Genomic DNA, 9,900 nt, shown 5'->3' with positions numbered 1-9,900 from the left:
ATACCCTCCCCCCTCCCCCTCCCCGAGGAGCTTTACATAGCACTAATATAATCAAACGATTAATCATACATCATTATCGCGACCTTTTTTTATTTTTTCATTGTTTAGAACATTAGCTTAATCACTGTGCAGGGCTAGATAGCTAGATATTGCTATAGATATTTTAGCTAGCCGCTCGATCATTTGCTTGCAAAATTAGTAATGATTCGTTAATAATGAATTTGATTTAAGCTCCGCCCACATTATGCTCCGCCCAGTGACATATAACGATAATGTTTAACTCACATTTCCCAGTTTTTCAGGAGGGAACAGAGTGACTGTAGTCCCGGATTCATATCTACACTTCGTTTAGCACAGATAGCAAAGTGTAAGAAAACTGTAACACCACAAGTATCACACACACACACACACACACACACAAACAACCACCTGTGCCCCACGACTAAAGGATTTAGCAAGGTGACTCAGAGCTTTAGTTCATTTAGAGATTAGCATACAGAGTGGAAGAGAATTAGCCGTTAGCGTATGTCAGCGTATGCATAGATCAGCTCAAACTCTCGATCCTTCTCTCTCTCAGTACTTTCTGATCTGATCTGACAATCAAAACTATTCAACAATCCAGAAATTCATATGATGGCTGAAGTGTTTATATGGAAGTGTAGATGTGTCACTGGGTCTGTAAACAATACCACATCTGAAAGCCCACAGTTCTGAAATGTGAGCATGTTTTTACCTTTTTAACAAACTGCACGTTCTCTCACTAACTACTCGCTAGTTAATGTTAGCTGTTCAGTAAAAGTGAATTTCCTCCACACTTGCACCAGGACCCAACTGAACAGATTCACCTGAAGTCTGTGACCCACTAATAATTAAATAAATAAATACATCTAAGAACTTGTGAGGCAAAAGTCTAGTGTGTAATTAAAAATGTAGACATTAAAAGCTAGGTCATGATTTAGCTAGCTAGCCATTTTGGTTGTATAAAGTGTTTTACGTTAACTATTATGTGGTATAAGATTTAATTACACAAAGGAATATTGCAGAAATGCTTAGCAACATCACTCAGAATATCTAAATGACATTTGCTGAGCTAAGTTATTTAACTAGAAACGTTCTCCAGGTCCACTAGCTGCTAGCTAACCTGTGATGTCACTGATCAGGTGTGTGATTGGCTGACAAGGTGAAATCAGGGAGAACAGACATGATAACCACTGAGAGGACAGAGGGAGAGAGCAAGAGAGAGAGAGAGAGAGAGAGAGAGAGAGAGAGAGAGAGAGAGAGAGAGAGAGAGAGAGAGAGTGAGTGTGTGTGTGTGTGTGTGCTCATGTGTGAGATGAAGTAAGCAGAACAGGAAATGAAAGATTAGACAGCGGGATCGATCTAATCAACTGCATGACCCAAGAGAGGAAGCTCCAAATATGTGTGCGCAAACACACACACACACACACACACACACACACACACACACACGCACGCACGGCTGGCCACCCACACACTATTACGCAGCTCTGTTAATTATCCGTCTCACTCTTTCTTTCATCCCTCTCCTGCCTTGACCTCTCCTTTTACCTCGTTCCTCTACATTCAGACGTGATTTTGTGTTCCAGAACATTCCATCTGAACCTTCCACATTAGTCATGCATCAATACACTAGTGTGGCGTGTTTGTAAGATTTGTGTTTCTCTAGAAAGGATAACTCACGATCACCAAGATCACCGTTAGTGGTCATAACAACGATGTTGCCAGGCAACTGTGAAGCGCCAAACACTGACATGAGCGATTATAGCTAGTTAAACAATGGTTAGGTCCGTTAGCGGCGTGACAGCAGAAACGTCAACATTAACGCGTCACTCAGATGTGGCATTCAATCTGTAAAGTTAAACACCTCTATAGAGATAAATCACATTTTCACAAGTCATTTGCTCAACACAACGCTAGCATGCAAAGTTAGTATGCTAACCAATAATTAACAATAATAAATGCAGCTAGTGACCAAAAATCATGCTAGCAATATAAGGGCTAATAACTTTTCCCTCAGATGAGTTTATTATATATATATATATATATATATATATATATATATATATATATATATATATATATATATATATATATATATATATACACACTATTTAATATATAAATAAATACCATTAAAAAAAAACTACTACACTACAAGAAGCTAGCTAGCAGCTAATAACTTAAGTACTGTAAAATGTTACAGTTGAAATGTCAAAATATTTCTCTCAGTATTTCTTAATTTTTATTTTTGTTGTTATTATTTATAAAGAGGTCATTGATCAGAAAGAAAATTGTAAGAAGTAAAAAAAAAAGACTCTGAGGAAAATGGCTTGCTATTTTTGATACTTAGCATGTTAGCGTGATACTTTTCAGTCAGCCGTTAAAGTGTTAACTGTATATACTCAGCGTCCACGTTTCCCAGCACCTGGCAGGTTTAACCACTTGAATCAAGTGTTTAAGTACCTCAACCACATTTTGTGTGTATGTGTAAGTGTGTGTGTGAGAGAGAGAGTGTGTGTATGTGTGAGTGTGAGTGTGTAAATGTGTGTGTGAGTGTGTGTGAGTGTGTGTGTGAGTGTGCGAGTGTGTGTGTGTGAGTGTGTGTGAATGTGTGTGTGAGTGTGATTGTGTGAGTGAGTGTGAGTGTGTGTGTGGGGTGTGTGTGAGTGTGTGTGTGTGTGTGTGTGAGTGTAAGTGTGTGTGTGTGAGAGAGAGAGAGAGAGAGTGTGTGAGAGAGAGTGTGTGTATGTGTGTATGTGTGAGTGTGTGTGAGTGTGTGTGTGTGTGCGTGAGTGTGTGTGTGAATGTGTGTGTGAGTGTGTGTGACTGTGATTGTGTGAGTGAGTGTGTGTGTGTGTGTGTGTGTGTGTGTGAGTGTGTTTGTGTGAGAGTGTGAGTGTGTGTGTGAGTGTGTGTGAGAGAGTGTGTGTGTGTGATTGTGTGAGTGTGTGTGATTGTGTGAGTGTGTGTGAGTGTGTGTGTGTGTGAGTGTGTTTGTGTGAGAGTGTGAGTGTGTGTGTGAGTGTGTGTGTGTGTGTGTGTGTGAGAGAGAGAGAGTGTGTGTGTATGTGTGTGTGTGTGTGTGTGAGAGAGAGTGTGTGTGTATGTGTGTGTGTGTGTGAGTGTGATTGTGTGAGTGTGTGTGAGTGTGCGTGTGTGAATGTGTGAGTGTGATTGTGTGTGAGAGAGAGTGTGTGTGTGCGTGTGTCTTTACAGACAGCTTTATTACACACTCCTTCAGTCACCCTTCCCCCCCATCTCAAACCCTCTTCAGTTTGTGGGAATGAAATTCAATTCTGACTGACACTCCAGTGCCTCCCCTGAGAGCCAATCACATGCCTGATTAATGGCTGAGGAGGGAAAGTGGGTGTGGCTTCAATCGGTCCCACTGACAAATGGGTATTAACCAATCAATAATCTCACAGATGGGGCGGGGCGTTCAGTCACACCTCGGGTAATCAGATATGCAGCGGTTAGCAGGTAACCACAAGGGCAGCCAGTGTTTTTATCACTGCAATTCATCATCTTCACAACCTCTGACAGCCCTGGAGAAGAAACCAACACACACTCCACATTAATAGGAACACCAAAATACCTGCTTATTTATGCAATTATCTAAGTCAGTCAGTGGTGTAGCAGCAGAGCAGAGCATAAAAGCGTGAAGCTACATGTCAGAAGCTACAGGGAAGCTACAGTAACTCAGATACTCACTCTTTACAGTCGCACTGAGCAGAAAAGCAGCTCACACACTGTTAATTATCCTTGGAGCTCCAGGACAAAACAACAAATGGGTCTTGGCTGACTGACTGTTTTTACTATATTTGGGGTGAAATGGTGCAAAATTGATTACAATTCTTTTCACACACACACACACACACACACACACACACACACACACACACACAGGTAGCTTTCAGTCTCTCTCTTTCTCTAAGCTCCTGGCCTGTCGAGACGTGCACTCTCTCTGAGCTAAGACATTAATCAAAATTTAATTGGGCTGAAAATGAGCCGTGATCTTGCTGCGCATGACTGACTGCTGATTGGCCGCTCTTTAAGCAGCGGTCACACACCGGACGCAAGAAACGGTCGCCTGGCCAACAAGAAAGTTGTCTTGCCTTGACACGGTACATAAAAAAATCGTCTTCACCTCCACGTCCTCCGAATTCATCTACATGAACTTTAAAGCTGTAGTCACACTGGACTGCATCACTGAACAAAATCTCTGATACTGGGGTGACCTGTTTCTGCACTAGCTAGCTTGTTTGTGTGTGTGTGTGTGCGTGTGTGTGTGTGTGTGAGACGATCATGAACACACACCGCATGAGAGCAGAGGGATTTGTGCAAAATCTTAGGCACCATGTACCAGATAAAATTTCAAAGCACGAACACACATGAACTCTCTCCCCTCTCTTCAACACCCCCCCTCACACACACACACACACACACATACTTCCTCCTGGTCTCCGGGCAGCCAGCAATTACAGCTCCCTCGTGCCCCCCTTTCCTCCGGTTCCCTGCTCGCCTCTTCTTTTCATCATGCTCTTTCCCTCATTACCCTTTCTGCTCGGCTTCCCTCTTCCCTCGCTCTCTCTCTCGCTCTCTCTCTCTCGCTCTCTCTCTCTCTCTCTCTCGTAAATCATGCACATCAGCCACGAACGACAATTTTACATGCCTTAAAAAAAATGTCTCACAGGAAAAAATCCGAAAATGAGAGGGAAGAAAGACAAGAGACAGAGAGACATAGACAGACAGACAAAGGCAAAGACACAGACAGACAGAGAGAGACACAGAGAGACAGAGAGGAAGGAAATCATGCTATTAGATTAGTGTAGAACAGAACCTCCAGATGAGGTCTTTGACCACTTAATCACCTTCAGCAGCCTGACTAATCAAATTTACACAATTTACTGGGACTGACACCCAGACCACGCCTTCTTTACTGGGACTGACACCCAGACCACGCCTTCTTTACTGGGACTGACACCCAGACCACGCCTTCTTTACTGGGACTGACACCCAGACCACGCCTTCTTTACTGGGACTGACACCCAGACCATGCCTTCTTTACTGGGACTGACACCCAGACCACGCCTTCTTTACTGGGACTGACACCCAGACCACACCTTCTTTACTGGGACTGACACCCAGACCACACCTTCTTTACTGGGACTGACACACAGGCCACACCTTCTTTACGTAAACCGACACACAGACCACGCCTTCTTTACTGGGACTGGCACACAGACCATGCCTTCTTTATTGGGACTGACGGACAGGCCACGCCTTGTTTACTGGAACTGACACACAGGCTACGCCTTCTTCACTGAAACCGTCACACAGACCACTCCTTCTTTACTGGGACTGACACACAGACCACGCCTTCTTTACTGGAACTGACACCCAGAAAACGCCTTCTTTACTGGGACTGACACACAGGCCACACCTTCTTTACTTAAACCGACACACAGACCACGCCTTTTTTACTGGGACTGACACACAGACCACGCCTTCTTTACTGGGACTGACACCCAGACAACGCCTTCTTTACTGGGACTGACACACAGGCCACACCTTCTTTACTTAAACCGACACACAGACCACGCCTTCTTTACTGGGACTGACACACAGACCACGCCTTCTTTACTGGGACTGGCACACAGACCATGCCTTCTTTATTGGGACTGACGGACAGGCCACGCCTTGTTTACTGGAACTGACACACAGGCTACGCCTTCTTCACTGAAACCGTCACACAGACCACTCCTTCTTTACTGGGACTGACACACAGACCACGCCTTCTTTACTGGAACTGACACCCAGAAAACGCCTTCTTCACTGGGACTGACACACAGGCCACACCTTCTTTACTTAAACCGACACACAGACCACGCCTTCTTTACTGGGACTGACACACAGACCACGCCTTCTTTACTGGGACTGACACCCAGACAACGCCTTCTTTACTGGGACTGACACACAGGCCACACCTTCTTCACTTAAACCGACACACAGACCACGCCTTCTTTACTGGGACTGACACACAGACCACGCCTTCTTTACTGGGACTGACACACAGGCCACGGCTTTTTCACTGAAACCGACACACAGACCACACCTCCTTTACTGGGACTGACAAACAGGCCACACCTCCTTCACTAGGACCAAAGCATGGGCCAAACCTTATTCTCTGGAACCAACACACACACAGGCCACGCCTCCTTCTATGAAACCAACATTAAACACACCAACCGGCGGTACAGTAAACAAACACAATCCAGCGTTAGCATTAATAAATAGGCTTAACGTGAACTAGCATGACAGTAAATAGAATTTTCGTTATTAGTAAGCAGGTCATAAATCCATATTTGTGTCCTAGCCTAAATAACAGATTAGCATTAAGTCGTGACAGAATACATTCTGAGGAAGGTCAGTGAATTCATTATGCACAATGTGTAAAAAAAAAAACTGATCTGGGTTCAGCTCCATCTGTCTGCAGTGAAACTCTCAGCAACACTGGGAAAAAAAACCTGACCTGAGCTCAGCTGCTTGACCGCATTAACACAGAGGAGAAGGCAGGAGAGTCTCACACAAAACGCCCCGAGTATTAAACACAGTTCCAGCGGTCAAATGCAGAGCTCCTAATAGATCCACGGCTTAATTAGCATAATTAACATTCCTGCCGCAGGTTTATTAAGAGGACGTGACATAAATACAGCCGGATCTGTTTACACATTTTAATTACTGTTCGATTAGCGTGCCGTTTGTCAAGCTCAATTAAGCAGTATCTGCTCTGACTGACACACACACACACCACATATGCCTTGTGTGTGTGCTAATAGCAATGAAAATGGAATGAAAATGGCTGCCATCAGATACAAACATCAAAATTATTATTATTATTATTATTATTATTATTATTATTATTATCTTTGCATTTTAAGTTACATTTGAGTAGTAATCAAAGTAAACATTTTTCTATAAATGCCAGCTTAATTAGACTGAATTCAATTAAAAAAGTGTTAATTAATTCATCATTGTTGTGTTGTAACTGTACAATTCATTGCACGGTAACAAAACTGCAGTTAGTACACGTCATGCGAGTTCTCTATAAGATCCTATACTGCACTTTGATAGTCATTAAGAATTACACACACTATTTATTACATTTAACCAACAGCTCATTTAAGACCTCAAGGTTTTGAAACACTTTCATTGAGTTGTTCAATAGCCATCTGGAAAGACGGAAAAAAAGGCTGGTATGAAGTGTTTGAAGGAAAAATCAGCAAACATTGAGACAGGAACACAGGAGTTGAGCGGCCTTGAACCAGCGTTTCAGCTGTAAAACAATACAAAGCCTGAGCTGAAAAGCTCCTGAAAGCCTCAGACTAAGCAGTGTGACCCTTGACTCCAGTGAAGTCTATACATACAGGGCTGTTTGTGTGCTGGCCTGAAAACCAGCTTTGGGGAAAATAGTTATAATGTAAAAGAAGGTGAAGAGACTGAACTGAAGACACTAGCGCCAATTATCATTGTAATAAATGGTACAAGATAAATATGTTTTATGTAAGGAATAGCATTTAATATCTAAATAAAAGTTAAACCATGTACAGCAAAAACCCAAGCTGTGGTCATTTTTTATTTCTTTTAAATGGAAGTTCACAATAACTAGCTGTAAACGTGAACATTTAGAATGGGAAATTGTGGGAAACCGAGAGGTGCGGAAATCAGAAGGGCTTAAAAAATTTCTGAATTATTTATCCAATGAATGTCTGGCTATGTGTGGAAAATCTTTCACACCACAGGCCGTTATTACATCAGCCGAGCAGGCAGACAAACACATCGCTGTTTTTAAAAACGCCCTCCATTCACTTGCCCTCTCAGTTTCCACCTCGGGGCGATCTCAGCCACACCGCCGTAACGGCCGCCGCATGACTTCAGCAGCTCAACTGAAGTTTATTAGCCGACTGTCAGACGAGGGATCAACACTATGGGATATTTCATGAGCTAAAGTTACCCAGAAGGCTTTCCGGTCTGACGAAATTCCCTTTTCAAAATGGCAGTCAAAGCTGACAAAAGGGTAAAAATCAGCATCATTAAAGTGTGCTACAGAAAACCTGCACTTCATCACTTAAACCTATAGACCTAAATCTATTTTTGTTCAACTAGATAACTGTAAGCCAAGATCATGGAACTTTACCATATGTTGCTACATTACTAGCACGCTTGCTAGTTAGCAAAACACTCCAAATGTATAAACGCAACAGTGTCAACTTTGCTAGCTTAACAACACAATTGGCGGTTTGCTCATAAATTAATTTAGCTAAATTACTTTTTGTAAATTTTGTAAATTTGAACATTTGATAATCAATAAATCAATATCTTCATTTATATATTACACAATCAGGTAAATCAATTTAGCTACTATCCGACTATTAAGCTAGCTAATTAGCACAATAGCACTTTAGCACATTTTATGTATGCTCAAGCGTAACTTTAGTGCAGGTAGAACTCGGTTTAGCAGTTTTCCATGTTCTCACCTCTCAGATCTTAATTTGGGTTAAAATGGTGCTAATGTTCCCATTATAGTCATAAAAGTTTGAAGAAAAAGCCCGATCGTAAAACTTGACCAACAAGAATAAAGCTTTGATTTGAGATCGTTTTGTGAACCTAAAAATAAAACTTTGGTCCTGAGATTAGGTTTCATCACATCGTGAGTCACTTCCTCCACAGATTCCCGCTAATCCTGGGTTTAGGAGTGTTTTCCATTGAACAAACGTCATTCAGACAAAGACACTAAACCTGCCTTTGTGTTCAGAGTTTTGCTGCCATAAAGACATTTGACTCCAGGAGAAAACACCTTGTAAGCAAATCCACCGGCCGGAGCTGCTGACATCAGGTTCTCCTTCAGGTGTTCCTAGCGCCTGTGCTAGCATAAGCAAGAATGCGATAGTCATTAAATTACAGAACACATACACAGACATTTACAGTAACGTTACAGTTCATCAGTTACACTACTGACGTTAACCTGATTAGCTACGTTTAGCAAGTTATATGTATAACATTTGGTTTCATAATGTTAGCTTCACTGCATGCGTACATGCTATCCCCATCATACTCACTCCCCATCACATTCCTCATTGATTATTCGACATCTTCATAGTATTTGACTTTACATTGGAACACTTATTATCGGGTTTATTTTATTATATAAATGAATAAGGTTGACTTTAGTCATTAGCAAATATATAGGTGTAATTTTAATCTTTTTAATCAATGGTGCTAACTTGGTGCTACAGTACAAACTGAGGTCTCTGAACACCAGTACTTCAGCTAACTCACAGAACACTTGCTATTTTGCTCAATCAGACATGCTACTGTATATTCGGAAAAAAGTGTTTTGGGAAGTAAATCTCACAAAATAAAACAACAATTTCAAATGTAATCCATAAAAGACTTTATTAGCTTTCATACCAGCTAACGAAGTTCACAGAGAAGCACAAAACATCGCCATGTTGTTCACGACGTTAAAATCGGAGCTCTGTATAAAAACACTGGATCTGTATAAAACCATTGGTCGTGAGCAAATAACCACAACAACACCAGTCACGTGACTCACCTATTTGCAGGCCTGGACTTTCCCTTTCAGAAAATGGTGGCATTAAAATCCGCTATAGCGAAATAAATAAATAAATACTCATTAGGAGGTGCATTAAAATTGAAACTATTGCTAATGGAATTTTGCGACTTACCGTGAGGATATTTAAGAGAAAGTACCAGAAAGACCACTTTTGAAAAAAATGTTTTCTTTTTTCTTTCTTTGCACATTTCTGCTCCATTTTTATGTTTCTAACAGAAATTCGCTCTTATATTTTAAAAACA

The sequence above is a fragment of the Tachysurus vachellii genome, chromosome 23 (genome assembly GCF_030014155.1).
Source record: "Tachysurus vachellii isolate PV-2020 chromosome 23, HZAU_Pvac_v1, whole genome shotgun sequence".
NCBI lineage: Eukaryota > Metazoa > Chordata > Actinopteri > Siluriformes > Bagridae > Tachysurus > Tachysurus vachellii.
The sequence above is the reverse complement of the archived record's forward strand: the minus strand, read 5'-3'. Positions refer to the sequence as shown.